Source organism: Borostomias antarcticus (genome assembly GCF_949987555.1).
Source record: "Borostomias antarcticus genome assembly, chromosome: 15".
NCBI classification, from domain to species: Eukaryota; Metazoa; Chordata; class Actinopteri; order Stomiiformes; family Stomiidae; genus Borostomias; species Borostomias antarcticus.
This window is the reverse complement of record NC_140248.1, coordinates 18,942,665-18,961,589: the sequence shown is the minus strand read 5'-3', so window position 1 is coordinate 18,961,589 and position 18,925 is coordinate 18,942,665. Positions and strand designations below refer to the sequence as shown.

Here is an 18,925-nt window from a genome sequence, read left to right as displayed (position 1 = left end):
GTGTGTGTGTGTGTGTGTGTGTGTGTGCGCGCGTGCGTGCGTGCGTGCGTGCGTGTGTGTGCATAAGGGTGTATTTTTGATTTGAGCTTGGAGGGGACATTAAAATATGTTTTTTTTTGCATTGTATAAAATAAAAAAGCATACATTTGAGCTACAGTCAGATCTGAGTATCCTGATATCTGGTTCTTCTACCTCCTGAACTGATGATCATGCATTTGGCCCACATGTGCACTTGGCTCCAAAAACTTAACTTGCCTAAACATTACATGTCTGGTTTGTTTACTAATGTCATGCAATTCAGTAGGTGAGTGAGCTCATCATGGCTCAAATCTTGCCACGTTTGCAATGGTAGGCAAGTCTTTGCCGTTAATATGGGATTGTCTCGTATTGAAAAATAAAATGCACTTTCAATACTGAGTCAATAGGAGACGTGAGGATTTTCCCGTAGGCCCATTTATGTGCACAGAACTGTAGTGTTCTGAGTTTTCTATCTGCGCAACCAAGTTCAACCAAATATTACAGCAGCCTCTCACGCGTTAGCAAGAAACAGCAAGCCAATCCTATTAGTGATACTGGGAAGTGTTTGTGTTCCAAATTCTTGCTGGGGACAGTTCAGTAGCCTCTGAATATTGATGGGGACGTTTCCCCAGCGCCTCCCCTAAATTCTACGCCCGTGTGTGTGTGTGTGTGTGTGTGTGTGTGTGTGTGTGTGTGTGTGTGTGTGTGAGAGGATTGGAGCTCTGCTGGGTCCTCAGCCAGCCAGAGGAGCTCAGAGAGACAGACCAGAGTGCTGTCCCACAGTCTGGGGCTGGGGTTAGGGCTGGGGTTAGGGCTGGGGTTAGGGCTGGGGTTGGGGTTGTGGTTAGGGCTGGGGTTAGGGTTAGGGTTAGGGCTAGGGCTAGGGTTAGGGCTATATAGGACCCCCTCATACTGTATGTTGCATCTCAAGGGGCTGTCCTTCCAATAAATCCAAACATTTTGAATGACCAGGGGTGGGACTGGTACTGGTTCTGGTGCTGGTTCTGGTGCTGGATATGGGGATGGATCTGGTGCTGGATCTGGGGCTGGATCTGGGAGGGTTGAGGTCGGGGTATTCCGGGCCGAGCCAGAGCTGGGATGGATGGCAGAGAGGTCCGTTCTGGGACGAGACCATCTGCCCCGGAGGCACACACACGTCCAGTCTGCCGCCGGCTCTCAATCTGACCTTATGCAGAGTGGAAGGTCAGGCGTGTAAAGACCCCCCCCCCTCTCTAAATGCCATCCCCCCGCACCCCCCGCCCTCATCTCGCTGCGTTCTGTCAGACGGCCGGTCGGAGGATTTGTTCGTCGGCGCTCACCTGCCGGATCCTGGCGTCCGCGGCGATTAGCGTGCTAGCGATTAGCGTGCTAGCGTGAGACGCTGACCGGCTCTTTATCCTTCCTCCCATGCTCCCATGAAGAGCAGACGGAAAGAGAGAGAGAAATAGAGAGAGAGAGACAGAGAGAGAAAAATTCCAATTGACATCCCAATTAGAACGTGGCTCAAAATTCTAAATTCAGTAATAGAACTATTAATATTATATGGCAGCGAAGTGTGGGGCCCACTTACCAGTCAGGATTTCTCAAAGTGGGAAAAACATCCACTGGAAGTCCTGCATGCAGAATTGTGCAAAAACATACTTGGAATCCACAGACACACAGACAATAATGCATGCAGGGCCGAACTTGGTCAATACCCTTTAATAATAAAAATTCAAAAGAGAGCCATCAAATTCTACCAACATCTCCAATCAAGTGACCCTCACGCCTACCATTACAAAGCCCTATAGTGCCAAGAGTTGAGCAAAGACACGAGTCCCCTCAGCCAGCTGATCCTGAACCTCTACCCACAAACCCCAGGGCTTCAGGACCAATCAATCTGGCCCAACCAAATCATCTCAAAACAAAAAGAAAAGTATATGAAATATTGGCATGAAACCACCAAATCACAAAGTAAGTTAGATTTCTATTTGACCCTAAACAGAGAGTACACTGTAGCAGGATAGTTGACTGCAGTGACTGATAGAAGACTGCGGAAAACGTTGACCAGGTCCAGACTGAGCGGACACAGCCTGGCCATAGAACCAGGCCGCCGCAGGCAGCTGGCTACCCAAGGAGGCTAGGCTGTGGTCACTTTGTCATCAGGGAGATGCTCAAACAGAATCTCACTTCTTATTATATTGTGAGAAATACTGTATAAACATTTAAGAGAGATTTTCTTTGATAAAATAAATAATATATATCCTGAGTTTATTCACCTCCCTGATCCTGAGAAACTGCCATATTTATATGGAGAGAAAAGTCAGTGTGCAGTATTAGCTGCTAAATATGTTGACTGTTGTCATACGTTAAGGGAAACAAGTTCTACTGTATAGCAAACATCTCAGCCAGCTCCCCATGTTATTATATTATACATTGAACTATTGTTAAATGCTTTTGATTATATATTGATATATAGCTTCATATTTTGTTGTGTATGTTATGTTATGTTTTTACACATAACACATAATTACTATCACATAATCACTGATACTCCCTCCGCGGGGCTGGGTCTGGGTATGGGAGCTGAACACGCAGCAACCCAGACCCCTCACTGTCGGAGATAACACACCCTCACACTCACTTTTTATTTATTTCTTTATACATAATCTGAATGTTGATTTTTTTGAATGTTGATTTTATGTACTGCTTTGGCAATGTGGGTTCTTTTCACCTATCGTGTCAATAAAGCTTATTTGAATTTGACAGAGAGAGACAGAGAGAGAGAGAGACAAGAGAGACAGAGAGAGAGAGACACAGAGAGAGAGAGAGAGAGAGAGAGAAAGACAGACAGAGAGAGAGAGAGACAAAGACAGAGAGAGAGACAGGACAGAGAGAGAGAGACAGAGAGAGAGAGAGAGAAAGACAGACGGAGAGAGACAGAGAGAGAGACAGAGAGAGAGAAAGGAAGAAGATGTACAGGGGAGTAAATAATCAGCAGACGTGTTTCTCGACGGCGCTTCCTCATCCCCGCTAATTCATGTTGGCGGCGGCCCAGCGGCGGCGATGCAGGCACGGTGGCGTGTGTACATTTCCACGTCGGATTACACAGCCAATTACGCCGCACTTAAGAACCCAAATAAACCCGCGAAGCTGTGACGCGGCCCGGCGTACCGGTACACGCCGTTGACCAGCGCGGCTGGCCTGCTGGTACTGTAGATGTGCTGCGTGTGTGTGTGCGCGTGTGTGTGTGTTTTGGTGGCAGGCTTGATGTAGAGGGTCTTCGTGAGAAAAGATGTCTGGATTACGACAGGTCAGCAGTGTCAGGATGACTTCATCACACGCTGCAGACGCTGACCTAACCCAGCAGGCACGCACACACATACACACACACACACACACACACACACACACACACACACACACACACACACACACACACACACACACCCTCCATCAGCCAGTTCATGATGATGTAGTGACCTAATATGCCGCTACCTCCCACAGCCCCTCAGCAGGGGGGCGGGCAGGGGGGCGGGCAGGGACGGGAGGGGGTACTGATGACCATACAGTATCAGATAGCAGGGGGCTGTTATTGTCCACCCACTCTGGCACTGGTCCAGATGTAATTGCTACTGTGTGTGTGTGTGTGTGTGTGTGTGTGTGTGTGTGTGTGTGTGTGTGTGTGTGTGAGTGTGTGTGTGTGTGTGTGTGTGGTGGTGGACCTCCACGTCCTGCTGTTTGGTGCTGTTAGGATTCTGCGAGGACCCGGGTCCCACCAGCGCCATCTGTACGGTCAATAAGCAGAACAGTTAGTGCTAACGTTGTTGCTCACCAGCGGTCAGCACGCTCATTAAAAGTGCTCTGCGCTAAACGGCGCCGGGCCCTCGCCTGTGTTCTTCATTATGGATGAATTGATCCGCTGTCCTGCCTTTAAACATACTCCCGCGCCCGTACGTAAATAGCGGTGACGTCGTAGTGGCGAAAAGCCTAATTAAGTTTAATCAATGCAGCTTTATGGCCCGCCCGCGCGTAATTCAATTCTTTAAACACTCTCCACTCGCTTAGTCTGTAATGCTTTTTATGTTTGTGAAGGACTATTGAGATTCTAATGCAATTAGTCCGCGAGTGAACACTCTGACGCGTCGACGCCCCCGCAACTCCCCCCACCCCACCCCCCCCCCCCCCCCGCCACCGCCTCCCTCCCTCTCTCCACACCCAAAAAAACTATTTCATACGTGCTAATCCCGAGTCAACCCCCCCGACCGGCGCTAGCATCACGTAGAACCCCACGTCGGCTCCTCTTATTACATATCTCCTCCTCACATCCTCGCTTTCATCTGGAACGAGAAATACTTTAATTAAATGTAATGAAACTGATATCTGTATCAATCGGCTCCGGACGTACAAAAGGTAGCGTGGCCGTCTTTCAGCGCGCGGAACCCGGTTCCCCGTCGGTTCCCCGTGGCGTCGGTGGACGGCTGATGAAAGGGGAATTCATCAGCGCGTCTGAATGGGCTCTGGAGAGGCTCCGAGGCCCCTGGGAAACTGAACTGCACCCGATAGAGATCTAGACATCCGGGTGAGTGAATCGGACGGCCCATTGTTCTCCCGGAGGGGCTCGGTACAAAAGTCCCCCCGTTGAATGGATAACTTAGAGACGCCCCCCCCCCCGCCCCCACCCTCCAGACGGTTGAGACCAACGTGTCCCCTCACACCTGGGCTGCTCGTAAGCTGTTGCTTTTATACCTTTTTTGCTGCTCTGTGGTACATGTGTGTGTGTGTGTGTGTGTTGTTGACCCGGTGGGCCAGCTGGCTCCTGATCCCAGGTAATGAACACCTAGTGTTGGCTGGGTTTGGGTCCAGCCCTAACAGATTGGTTCTGTAGCTGTTCATGCAGCAACACATGAGCTTCTCTGCACTGGTGAGCTGGGAAGGTGTGTATTGGCTGAGCACAGGAGCAGCAGGGAGGGAGGGAGGGAGAGAGGGAGGGAGGGAGGGAGAGAGGGAGGGAGAGAGAGAGGAAGGGGGATAGGGAGAGGAGAGAGAGGGATGGAGAGAGATGGAGGGAGGGAGGGAGAGAGAGGGATGGAGGGAGAGAGAGAGGGAGGGAGAGAGAGAGAGGGATGAAAGAGATAGAGGGAGGAAGAGAGAGAGGGAGGGAGGGAGAGAGGGAGATAGGGATTGAAAGAGAGAGAGGGAGGGAGGGAGATAGCGAGATGGAGAGAGAGAGGGATGGAAAGAGAGAGGGAGGGAGAGAGACAGAGGGAGGGATGGAAAGAGAGAGGGAGGGAGAGAGAGAGGGATGGAAAGAGAGAGGGAGGGAGAGAGACAGAGGGAGGGATGGAAAGAGAGAGGGAGGGAGAGAGGGAGGGATAGAGGGAGAGAGAGAGAGGGAGGGAGAGAGAGAGAGAGAGAGAGGGAGGGAGAGATGGAGAGAGGGAGAGAGGGAGGGAGGGAGAGATGGAGAGAGAGAGGGAGGGAGGGAGAGATGGAGAGAGGGAGAGAGAGAGAGGGAGGGAGAGATGGAGAGAGGGAGGGAGGGAGGGAGAGATGGAGAGAGGGAGAGAGGGAGGGAAGGAGAGATGGAGAGAGAGAGAGAGGGATGGAGAGAGGGAGAGAGAGAGGGAGGGAGGGAGAGATGGAGAGAGAGAGAGAGGGAGAGAGAGAGAGAGGGATGGAGAGAGAGAGAGAGAGAGGGAGGGAGGGTGGCTCAAATGGAGAGAAAAAACTCAGTGTCTGTGCAGTGCGCTGTGTCTTTCTAAGTAGGACAGTGAAATTGATGGCCCATCGCTGCTAGCTGACCTACATAGAGACACAGACAAAACAGTTCCCTCAGCACACAGCCAGAGTAGAACCCAGCCGCTCCTGCTCAATACACACACACACACACACACGCACACACATGCACACACACACACACACACACGCACAAACACACACACACACACACACACACACACACACACACACAGACACGCACGCACGCACACAGACACACACACACACGCACCCACTGTGCAAGAGACAAGCTGTGGCTCACACGCACACAAAGACACACAAACAGGTAGATGCAAACATGCAAATGTACAAACACACAAAGACAGATGCTGTCATCACCTTCTCAGCGGGCAGGTGTACAGACGACTGAGATAAATTCACCAGACTCTCTACCTCCAGACCCGGACTCATAAAACTCCTTGTACACAATAAGATCAATATATGAAGGCCATTGTGAACATGTCTACATATTGTACTGTTCTGTACTGTATCCCTTTAACAGCAAGGTTTAAAGACATTCACATGATGAGCTCACACACGGTCGATGGGAGCAGGAATGGTAGAGGGGGGTTTGGGGGGGTGGGGGTGGGGGGGCGGGCTGTTTGGAAACAGACGTTCTGTTCATATCGGCCCGGGGGTTATGATTGATGTTTGTTTGTGTGCTGTGTCGCTGTGTATCGCTAACAGGCCGGCGCGTGTCTGTGCATGTCTGTTAGGCGCCGGGTGAATTAACCTGCTCTGACACATGTGGACAAACACGGGGCTCATTTAGACACACATAAACAAGCACGCTTACATGTACTGTATGCACACACGCCTTAAAGCAATACATCGCGATATTTGGACCTTTAAAAAACATGTCTGGTGCTAATTCTCCAATTAGATTTACTAAAAGGAAGCTGAATCTTCCAAACAGTCTACTCAGAAGAAAGATAATACATTGACATTTATTACCTTGTAAAACTCGCGCCCCCGGGACGCAGCATTCAGTTGAAGTGCGCATGCGCAACGTTGTGCTTAAACAACACAGTAGTAGCTAACTATTCCGGCGTCTATGGATATCATGCGTTTTTTAGCTCAATGACATCATGGCGGGGGTGAGAAAACCGGAGCGAAACATCACGGAGGAAGCCAGAAAAAGAAAAAGACAATCTGATAACGTTACGACAGTACGACAGTGCACTTACTCACAGAGCCTGTGGGGGCGCAGTTCAGAGAAAACCGGAGAAAACGCTACGTATTGCTTTAATATATATAAACACGCACGCTTACATGTATGCACACACGCCTTAATATATATAAACACGCACGCTTACATGTATGCACACACTCCTTAATATATATAAACATGCACACTTACATGTATGCACACACTCCTTAATATATATAAACACGCACGCTTACATGTATGCACACACTCCTTAATATATATAAACACGCACGCTTACATGTATGCACACATGCCTTAATATATATAAACACGCACGCTTACATGTATGCACACACTCCTTAATATATATAAACACACGCTTACATGTATGCACACACGCTTTAGTATAATAAACACACATGCTTACAGTACATGTATGCACACATGCCTTAATATATATAAACACATGATTACAGTACATGTATGCACACATGCCTTAATACATATAAACACACATGCTTACATGCATGCACACACACATAAACACACATTGTTAGTAGTTGCAACTCTATTCTTTTATTTTTCTCTTGTTCTGCCAGGAGGCTGAATAATTCGATATACATTTTCAGGAGAATATGTGGTGTGTGTGTGTTGGGTTCACTGGGTAAATCTTTATTTCAATTATTTTAGAGCACCTCAGAGAATTAAGATTACCATAGCTTTTTTTTGGTCACTAATAGCATGTTTGTGTGTGTATGTGTGTATGTGTGTGTGTGTGTGTGTGTGCACTGCGGATGAGGTTCTGTTCCTAGTAGCTTTTATCACTACGCTGATTAGCCCGTGATAATAAATCGTAGCTCTCGCCTCTAATGGCGATGATTCAGGAAGATGTTTCAGGAGGGGAATGTTCTGTTGAGAGCTTTTTCACAGGCCGCCTCTTTCCTTGCACTTTAATTGCCCAGGAAAAGGCATAAGAGGCATTTTTGCATGCGGAGTCAATAGGGCTGACGACAAGTGATGGTAATGGACTCTCTTCCGCGCTCCAGCCTCAGAGGCCGGTCCCCAAAGAGAGGCCCCGCTCCACCCGCCTCTTTGAGAGGGAACCGGGGGGGGGGGGGGGGGGGCAGTTCTGAGCCCAATCATTTGTTTTGGGCTGGTTTTTATTGATGAAACGCTGCCTAGCAGGTGGAGGAAGAACCCTGATGCATGGAGATCCTCACTTCCTGCCCAGCTGTAGGTCCGCTGTCACTGGTTATTCATACAGCAGCCGTGCGCTGTAATTGGTCTCCCCTCTGCATACTGCTCAACGGACACGTGCGTGTTTGTGTGTGTGTGCGTGTGCGTGTACATGGGCGTGCGTGTGTGTGCGCTTCGCGTCAGTCCTCCACAGCGGAAGAGTGAGCTGTCTCCATCACGCGCTCCGTCGCTGTCAGCCCACACTCTATTACTGGAGCTGCCTGCTCCCTCACGTCTCCTCCTCTCCTCCATGTCCCCTCCTCTCCTCCTCGTCTCCTCCTCGCCGCAGTGTTCGGGAGCAGACGGCTGGGGGGCGGGGGGAGGAGGAGGAGGAGAGGAGGAGAGGAGGAGAGGAGGGGTGGAGGAACGGAGAAGTGTGGATCTCCGGTGTGGGACCGTGCCTTGCTCGTGCTATTGACTGTCTTAATGAAGGGGATTAGCCCAGCGCCCAGGATGCTCAGATCAAAGGTTCCTAACAGCGGGGCCGGCTTCCTGGAGGCCCCCTCTTAGCCGCCGGCGGGCCGGGGGGAACCGCGCTCTGACTGGTCGGGGCGGGGGGCTCGCGGGGCGGCCAATCCCGGGGAAGGGGAGCGGCGGGCGGCGCCAGGAGCAACCTGAGCCGGAGTGCGCCTCGGGAGCCCGCTCCCCCCCTGTGGGTTTGCAGGGGTGAGAGGTCATAACCCCCCCCCCCCCCCCCCTTTCCTGTTCCACTTCCTGTCCTGCCCCCCCCCCCCCAGTGCTGACACAGCTGTGTTTAAGAGCAGGAGAGGCCACCTCCCCCTCAGCCTCATTAGAAACGCCACATCTGGGGGAAGGAGGGGGCAACGTGAGGCGCGGTTCGGCCGTCGTTCACGGGGAGCGGTTCGTTTTGCTCCGCAAGTCGGTGGATCTGCGTTTTTTTGCGGTGCCGAGGGTCGCCGGGCTCCCCTTAAGTTTGAACGGTTAACGCGGCCGTTAATCAGGCGTAGCGGTCTTCCTCGCGTGTGCCGGGGCGTCGGCCATTTCTCTTCGTGGGAAGATTGGGGGGGGGGCTGTGATTATGTGCGCGTGTGTGTTTGTGTTTGTGTGTGTGTGTGTGTGTGTGTGTGTGTGTGTGCGTGTGTGTGTGTGTGTGTGTGTGTGTGTGTGTTTGTGTGTGTGTTTGGGTGTGTCTGTGTGTGTGTGTGTTTATGTGTGTGTTTGTGTGTGGAACAGGATACAGTTACAGTTATATATATAGAGAGAGAGAGGAAGAGAGAGAGAAAGAGAGAGATGTGTTCTTTATCTGTATTTGTGTGTATACAGTATATGGGTCAAAGACGTGACGCTTGTTTTTTTGTGTCCCTTTGGTTAAGTTTACATTTTTTAGGTTAAAAATTGAAAATAAACTTAAAGATTACTTGCATACATTCTTTTCTGACAACCTGCCCTAAAAAGTTGTGGTTTTAATTCATTTCGAGAGAATTATTGAGTAAAAATGGAAGAAAAAAAATGTCTAAGTGGTGTAACCATAAAAACTCAAATTGCTAAAAAGAGCTGAAAGTCTAAAAAAACAACATATAAAGTAGTTTGGCATAATTTTACATAAGAACTATTTTAAAGTTAATAAAAGAAGTGGAACTATATTGTTCTGGATATTATGAATAATCCGGGGAATCATGTCAGTCAGGTCAACTTACATAAGTGTCTAGATGGTGTAACCACCATATAAGGAGTTTTTTTTACTTTACAAGACAATTTTGGTGGGAAATGTATCACATAGAAGGACCCCTCTCTGCTCTTCATGGTTGCATGTCAAGGTTAGTAACTCTCTTAGAAATATTGAGATAATTTGACATTTTAGGGTATGGTCAGGTATGATTAGGTTTACATGTCAAATAGTGTAACCAGTGAAAATCACTGATTATTGATCTTTATCATAAAAACAAGTATTTACTTTAAAAAGTATGTTTGAAAGTAGCTAGGTCAACTAGCTAGCTTTCATGGGTGTCCATGTAAATGCCTGACAAATTTGATTTTTAAAGTAAATGTCAAATGGTGTAACCAGTTACACCCTGATAAAATCTATTCTTGGGTAACATGTTGCAATTGATTATTATTATGAGTACACCTACATACACTCTAGATTGATAAAATATTGAATATTTACCACATTTCTCTGGTTACACCACTTGACATTTTCAGGCACATTTGGTCTTACTTTTTGGAGAAAAAAAATTTGCAAATGTAATTTCAAATGACATAAAACCAACATAAATACAAAATGCACATATTAACACACCTGATGCATGCTTTTAAAACAGTATTTCCCCCCAATCTTTTTTTTTTTCTTTTTCATCTTTCCCACCCTTATTTGTCACTGACCCATATACTGTATGTAAGCCTGTCCTGGTCTTGTGCTGCATTGCAGAGGCAGAGTTAGGGAGGAGACGTCTGGGTACAACATTCTGTCCCTCTTCCTGTCTCCATGTCCCTCCCCGCGTCCTCCAACCCCGTCCTGTCCTCCCGGCGCCCGGAGAGACCGGTCCGGCCGCGGTCATTAGAGAGCTGTGGGTCGTCTGCTGTCGGCCATCGATTGGGCCGTCCGGTCTCATTTATTTAACTCTGCTCTCTCACTCTCCGGACCCCAGCAGGGGTCCCGCGCCGTGATGGAGGGTCCGAGTAAATAAGGCAGAAAATACCCATCAATTCTCTCCAGGTCTATATATGGATCCTGAAGGACCAGCTTTTTCATCCCCTCCTGGAACACACACACACACGCGCACACACACACACACACACACACACACACACACACACACACACACACACACACACATATACACATACACACGCACGCACACACACACACACACACACACACACACACACACACACACACATATACACATACACACGCACACACACACACACACACACACACACACACACACACACACACACACACACACACACACACACTGCCATATAGGGCTTTTCCATTGACCAGCACAGTACCGTACAGGACAGCAAGCATTTGTATCTGACGCTTCTACCCCACACAGCCCTGTGAAGCTAGTCAGGACACATCCCAGCACAGTGGAGGAGCTCGGAGCTGTCCTCCACTTTCTCATTAAATGGAACAAGTTGCACAATTATATGGGGGCCAATATCTGTAGGCTTTATGTCCTGCCACAGTCTCCTAATGAACCCAAAATATGTTTTATTTCTCTCACTCCCAGTGTGGAAAATGTCTGCTAGCCGTGACTCTAATTTTTCCTGTGTTAAACTCCATACGTATGCTAAAACGTTAGAGATCAGAACAGTAACATTCATGGCTGATTTCATAAACTGACCACATACTGTAGGTTACTTCCTCAGCTGAAAAAAATATGAAAACTTAATAAAGTATATTAACAGCTGTGGAGACAATTTTAGAACAGCTTTTAGTCGGCTTTTAAAAATCCCTGTTGGTACATGGGATGATGTTTTTGTGACTATTTCATTGACCAATCAATGGTTAGCAGTATTGCATTTCAGCATGGTTAGTTCCTTTCATACCTCCCCCTGAGCAGGAACTAAAATGGGCATGGGTACTGTGGCACCAGTGGATTTTCAGTAGAGAAAGTGTGAATTACAGTCCAGTACTTAGTGTTCTAAGTCCTGATGAGCTCAGCCTAGTCTGTGTGTAAAGGAAGCGTGTGAAGGATGGCCACATTACACATGTCCGTCAGCTGGTCCTCCCACAGCAGAGGTTAAAGGTCAATTCAGGCTTAAACAAACTCTCTGAGTATTTGCGCATCCTATTTGCATTCATAATCTGTCCGACACCGTGTGTCATCTCTATGGTGACTACTCTATGCGCCGGCCAAGTTTGTTTACATTTCATGCAACAGACCTTCCAGAAGCTTACATAGAGCCGAACAATCACGCCACGCGCCAATCTATGGCTCTGTCTGCCACCTTACAAAATCCAGGGGGCACAGGGCACGTCCCTGACACCCCGAATCCACATACAGGGATATAAAGTGTCTGGTTGACGTTATTTTTGTCTGAGAGGTGTCGTACGGCGCCCGTCTCCCTGTCTATAAATTGGCCGTAACACACAGCTGCACCTGGAGCCCCCCCACACACTGTTCTGAGACCTCCCTGCTGTGCGCCGTAATAGCTGCCCACCCCACACACAGTATGTCCTCCACACGTCCACCACCGGGATGTTTTGCATGCGGCACACGAAACGCGAGGCACCCACTTCAAACTCCCTCTCCAAACAACACTCCACACATTTGAAGTGCACACACTTTAGCCTATAGGCTCTTAAGCTATTTAGAAGCAACCAAAGCAAAAACTATCTTTCTCTCTCAAGGGAGCACTTGAAAAGAAGGAAATGATTTAGACTCATTTGTCATTCCCAGGTGATCAAAATTCAGTAAAACGTTCAAACTGCTGTTTGGCTTTGAATGGGGCCTGAGAGTGAGAAGTCGACGGAAAGTGAACTTCTACAGCATCTACAGCTCAGTGGTTCCTGGTCCGGTCCTGGTCCGGTCCTGTTGTCTCAGCATCTACAGCTCAGTGGTTCCTGGTCCGGTCCTGTTGTCTCAGTATCTACAGCTCAGTGGTTCCTGGTCCGGTCCTGTTGTCTCAGCATCTACAGCTCAGTGGTTCCTGGTCCGGTCCTGGTCCGGTCCTGGTCCAGTCCTGTTGTCTCAGCATCTACAGCTCAGTGGTTCCTGGTCCGGTCCTGTTGTCTCAGCATCTACAGCTCAGTGGGTCCTGGTCCGGTCCTGGTCCGGTCCTGGTCTGGTCCTGTTGTCTGCTGGAAGCAAACCCGCTGGAATGATATCTGATTTGCACTTGTTCTGCTTTAAATCCATTAAACTGCCTCTGGCCGAATCAGCTTTTTAAGCAAAGGTCACTTGACGTTTCATCGATTTAGCATTTTAATGTTATTTGCGTGGGGCTCCATGGGGGAATGGCATTATGCAGGAGAGAGAGAGGGAGAGAGAGAGAGAGGGAGAGAGAGAGAGAGAGAGAGAGAGAGAGAGAAAGAGAGAGGGAGAGAGAAAGAGTTAAAGAGAGATGAGAGAAAGAGGGGGTGAGAGAGATAGAGAGGGAAAGAGAGAAAGAGAGAGGCGGGAGGTGAGAGAGAGGGAGAGAGAGAGGGAGAGAGAGACGGAGAGAGAGAGAGAGAGGGGGAGAGAGGGAGAGAGAGAGGGAGAGAGAGAGAGACAGGGAGCGAGAGAGATAGAGAGAGAGGGAGAGAGAGAGAGAGAGAGAGAGAGAGAGCGAGAGAGAGGGAGAGAGAGAGAGCTGCTGCCGACACACAAAACCAGCGTCTGACGTGGGCTGCAGCGTGTTGAGGACAGGGCAGAGGCTGACCCTCCTGTAATGAGTGTGAGGTGCGGCCCAACGCCAGTCCCAGCACCTCCACTAACACCTATTACCCGTCCCCACATTGCAAATCCATCCGCTGTCATTAAAGGCCACTGTTTGAAGCTTCAGTAACGTTTCTCCGCGTGGAGGCGTTGACACCCCCACCAGCATCTATCGATTCAGACTGTTTACAGTAATCTGCTGGAGCCACGCTGGCGGCCATGTTTCCTGACGGGTGAAGGAGGCCTGGGGGTCACCTGGGGGTCGCCAGCTCTGACCCCAGGGAGGGAGGAGGATGGGTGTCCCTGTCTGTCAGTGTGTCTGCGAGGTGTTTAATGAAGAGGACAGTGTAGAGCAGACAGGACTGAGGTCCAGACCGGCAGTGGGTGGTCAGAGGTCCTCCTTCCCTCTGGGGGGGTGGGGTGGGGCGGGCAGCCAGCTGTCCATCCATCCAGCCAACCATCCGTCCATCTACCCGACCAGTGGGTCGTCCAGCTACCCAGCTCAGTCACATTGCCCTGGACATCCACCGGGACTGTCTATCTGGCTGAGAGTTCACATCACCCAGGAGTAACAAGGACTCAGCAGTGTGCTGCCTGACTGGGAAACTCCATTATAATGAAGGCACAACGTTGTGTGTGTGTGTGTGTGTGTGTGTGTGCCTATGTCTCTCTCTCTCTCTTTCTCTCTCTCTCTCTCTCTCTCTCTACTAGACCAGTTTTATATGGGTTATCAATATCCCTCAGACTCCAGACTCTCCAGTTAAAGAAGCTCCCAGCATCAGTTGCCATCGGCTGTCAGGCCCCTGGTAACAGCGCACACACCTGGCAGTACACTGGTCGCTAAACTTGTGTTGACTAAATAAGGTACACCTTCATTGAATTTGTTGGATGTATATGTTTTTTATCCAACCTTGAGGTCGCGCTGGTCTGTTTGTCTGAGTGGTGTTTTGGGGGCCGTGGGCCAGATGCAGCCATTGCCTCAGTCAGCAGCGGGGCCCCCTGTGGGTCGGCGGCGGTAGTGCACAGCGGCGCAGCTCGGCCCTGACCCCCGCAGTGTGTAATGGCGCAGTGGAAAGTGTGCTGTCAGTTAATGGAGGTGGTGCCTGCCTCCATGCGTGTGGCGGAGGGAGGGAGGGAGAGAGAGAGTGAGAGAGAGAGAGAGTGCAGCCCGTGACAGGAGTGTTCTCCTGCAGAGAGGGCAGGTGTGTTAACCCCTCTCCTGCGTCTCTCTCCCTCTCTCTTCGTTTCCTCGCCTCGCCGACCGCCGCCCCCCCCTCGCATGTCGCTGTGACAAATGGCTCCTGACGGCTGATTTGTTGGTTGTCAGAAGTGGTCCTCGTGTCTGCGAGGAGGGTTGGGGGGGCGCAGAAAACAAGCTGCATCTTCCAATTTTCCAGCTCTTGCCACCATGCCTCTGCGGCGTCGCCCACGGCAAGAACACGCGCACGGCGCACGCACACGCGCGCACGCGGCTCACGACCGTCCAATATCGGGATGTCACACAGAGAATTGATATCCTGTCCGATGTGGGATCATCAAATTAATAGATGTCCATGATAAATCAGCTCGAATATTAATTTTCTGAGAATTTCGCCGGCGGAGCCTTTCCCAGACTAATGCCTGCTGGCCATGGAGGTGTTATAGTTTCATCTCTTATTTTTTGATATTATTATGGGAGCTGGCAAGAGAGGAGAGTGGGGAGGACGACAGATGGAAAGGCAGCGAGCTTTAAGCAGTTCATAAAAGACCCAGTTGTATTGGGAGATGCTAGGATATGCTGTGGTGACTCATTATATAAGAAGAGTTGTCATATTAGAAGAGTTGTCAATCAGACTTCATAAGGACCATGATATATGATATTCTCATAATAGCCAAGGATACGGCTCAAATTGTTCCTAATTGTGGGTATTTAGAAGCCGTGTTTGCTCCCTGGGAGATTTGCCAACAAACTGTTGCTAATGCTGCCTCTAACGTTGCCTAAAAGGCAGAAATAAGATATTAGATGAAAACCCCCCAATCATCTAAACACTTTGACTATTTTTTTTCCCCCACACAGGCGATGGATGCCAGCTATGGATTTTCTTTTGAAGTCAAACCTTTTTTTATTTAAAAACATAAATTGTTTGCCTTAATGGCTTGCTCGAAAGATCCCTAGAAGGGAAAAAAAGTACCCTAAAAAACTTCATAAAATGTGACAGCGTTCTGTCCTCTCATTGACACAACTCTTCAGCCACATTTCCACCACGTTAAAAAGGCACAACTTACACGACTCTACTCGTTTTTGGGGGGTTTCCATCGGGCAAAAGGCAAGTGCACTCGAGTCGAGCTGTGCCTTCTTTGATATCACCTCCTTCAAGGTTCCAAGCGAGCACAGGCGAGCCAAAAAGGTGAGGTGTAAACACTACAGACTGCTTTTAGATGACTGTACGCGGGAACTCAAAGAGACACGTACGGGATGAAATTCACACATTTCTAATTTGAGATATAGTTTGTCTTCAACCTGAAAAACTTACCGGGCACTGAGTATAAGGGGAGTGCTGAAACATATCGTGCCCCTTTCACTTCCAATAGTCTCACATAGCCAGACCTGTATCTCCAACCTGTATCTCCAACCTGTATCTCCAACCTGTATCTCCACTCTAGGAAGGCCTGGCTGGGATAGGTGGGAAAAAACACTGCATTTCTTTAAACCAATCACAATCGTCTTCGCCTCGGTTGCTAGGTTGTTGTTGTTTCACGTAGTCTGGATTGGCCGACCACATGAATGGGCGCCACTGATTGGGCAGTAATAAACGAATGACAAGGCTTATCCCCAAAACCTACATCCGTTGAGTCCAAGCCCCCAGGAATCGAAATCTAAAGTGAAGGCCTATTGAACCGCGCCATCTTGGCTAGATTTGTAGTCACTTGGCTATTTCCGGTTACTTTTGACTTGCGCAGTTGAGCTTCTCTGGCCGACGCGCGTCCACGAAAAAGTTCACATTTCTCTGAAATGTAGACGCGCGTTCCCGGCTCTCCCCGCTTTGATTTAGCAATGAAAACCGGCTTGCATATTAACCTGTTTTTGTCAAATATATCAATTGGAGAAATTATTTTTTGATCCTGGCATCTTAGTTTTAACAAGTTAAATATAATTGAACATGTTTTGTTTGCTAGTAGATGGTATTCATTCCGTTCGCGATAACGTTATTGCAGCCAGGCTAAATTCCTCCAGGGAGCCAGTGACAGGCGAGTTGAAGAGCTTCACTCCCCGCCAGCAGGAGCTCTGGCCGCGGCTACCGCATCTCGGAAAACCCGCTGAGTTCGTGGCTGCTATTTCACACTCGCCCTTGATCAATCCCAATACCGATCCATGGTAATAATGAATCAATCGTTCAGATCAGATCGGCAGTGCTGCATGCATGTTACAACATCATTGTTAGCTTTATTAACATAACCATAGCCTACATTTATCTCTCTAACGTTAGGCTATCCATCTTACACCAGTCGGCCATTCGATAGCTGGAAGCGGTCAACGCCAACGTTGACTGAAAACACCCAAACTCAGTGTATCGTTTCATCTTCATGCTACACATCAACTCCTTTACATTGTATGTGAATAAATTCCTGTTATTCTAAAAATATCCCATTTCTGTCCATTCCTGGAAAAGGCTAATAATTGCTGTCAAATGATCACTCCAGTTTATCACCGTATCCCACTACCATTTCAACTATGCACAGGAGGTTGTCTTGTGGTCATTTTCATTAAAAAATGTGAACTTTTTCGTGGACGCGCGTCGGCCAGAGAAGCTCAACTGCGCAAGTCAAAAGTAACCGGAAGGCCAGAAAAGCACAACTGCGCAAGTCAAAAGTAACCGGAAATAGTCAAATGACTACAAATTTTGCCAAGATGGCGCGGTTCAATAGGGCTTCATTGTTGATAGCGGCCAGTGAATGGAGTGGCTGTATCCAGTTTATATAATACATCCATGGTTGAGTCAGACTACTTCCTATACAACAGTAGAATTGTAACGCCTCAGATAATAGTGCCAACAGCCTGCTAGAGGTAACGTTAGATTGAGTAAAAGCTACAGGTACTGTTTGTATTGTTTCTTGTTACCATACATCCTCATATTCATGTTATATACACAATAAAACACAGATGCTACCCGCTGTCCTATATGCTAGTTGAAAGAGGCTAACTATGCTAACGCCACAGTGAAGTAGAGAACGAATCCTTGCCATAGTAAATGTTATGATAGTATCTTAACATGTAATTGTACACCAGTTTCTCACTGTTTCACTCATTAAACAGGCTATATGTTCAAATGAGCGAAAACCTACATTTTCCTTTTGGTGAACTCTGTAGCTCTCAAATTGAAACCTACAGACGAAAAACCGTACAAGTCACATTTACATTCACAGGTGTGTTACTGTTTTGTAATCTCGGTGTCTTCTGACTTTTACATCAGAAGAGGGTTAAATCCATATCATAGCATAGAAGACGTCGTGTACTTGCAGGTGACGTGCCTATTCACACAAAATATGATTAGGACGGCTTGTACATCTGTTACTGATCAAGCTCCCCCCCAAAAATCCAAACGGACATATATGGTCAAAAAGCGGTATTATATACGACTCTGGCTCGTCCCAGGCAGGATGTCCAGTAGAGATCCCACAGGAAGCTCTCAAAGCAGGGTCAGGTCACCGCGATGACCCGGGGTCACGCCACCGCGCGCGGCCTGCCAATCTCACCTATACTCACCGAGGCCTCCGGATGTCCGGTCCTCCCCGGCAACCGATCGCAGCACGGAAACGTTTAACCGTTAACGGCTTGTGCTTTACTGCAGTACGGCGTCACGGGAGCACACACACACTCACACACACGCTGCGTGACCTGGTGCGGGGTCGTTTAGCCGCGGCTCGGGGGCCTGTCCCGGCGGCCGGGGGGGGGGGGGGTGAGTAATGTGCGCACACACACCGGCCTTTCTGTCTTGCTGTCACAGTTAAGTGTTGATGACTCAAAGGTCGCGGCGGAGTAGAAGGGGCGGTGCCGGTTTATTTACCCTTGGGCCCCTTATCAGACTTCCTGTCTCCTTATCTACACTTATCGGCCTGTGTTCTTGTGTGTGCAGGTGCGTGTGTGTGTGTGTGTGTGTGTGTTTGTACTGTATGTGTGTAGGTGTGTGCTTTAGTGTGTGTGTGGCAGGATACCTAGCTGCCCCTGTCTGGCTGGCTTCTAATTCCTCCTTCTAAAGCCAGAGTGATTTACTGTGTGTGTGTGTGTGTGTGTGTCTGTGTGTGTGTCTGTGTGTGTGTGTGTGTGTGTGTGTGTCTGCGTGTGCGTGCGCGCACATGAATTTGTATCTTTTCACTTGAATTGGTAAATCAGTGCTCCTGTCACATTCAACAGGTGATGTCTATTCATCATATCACCGCCTGCGAAGCT

General features: G+C 48.8%; 1 protein-coding gene across 3 annotated transcripts in view; it reads left to right on the top strand.

Moving 5' to 3' along the window:
- Positions 1-18,925, top strand: part of LOC311318724 (RNA-binding protein Musashi homolog 2) — a 199,639-nt gene that overhangs the window by 105,380 nt on the left and 75,334 nt on the right. The gene's annotated exons all lie outside the window — the stretch shown is intronic.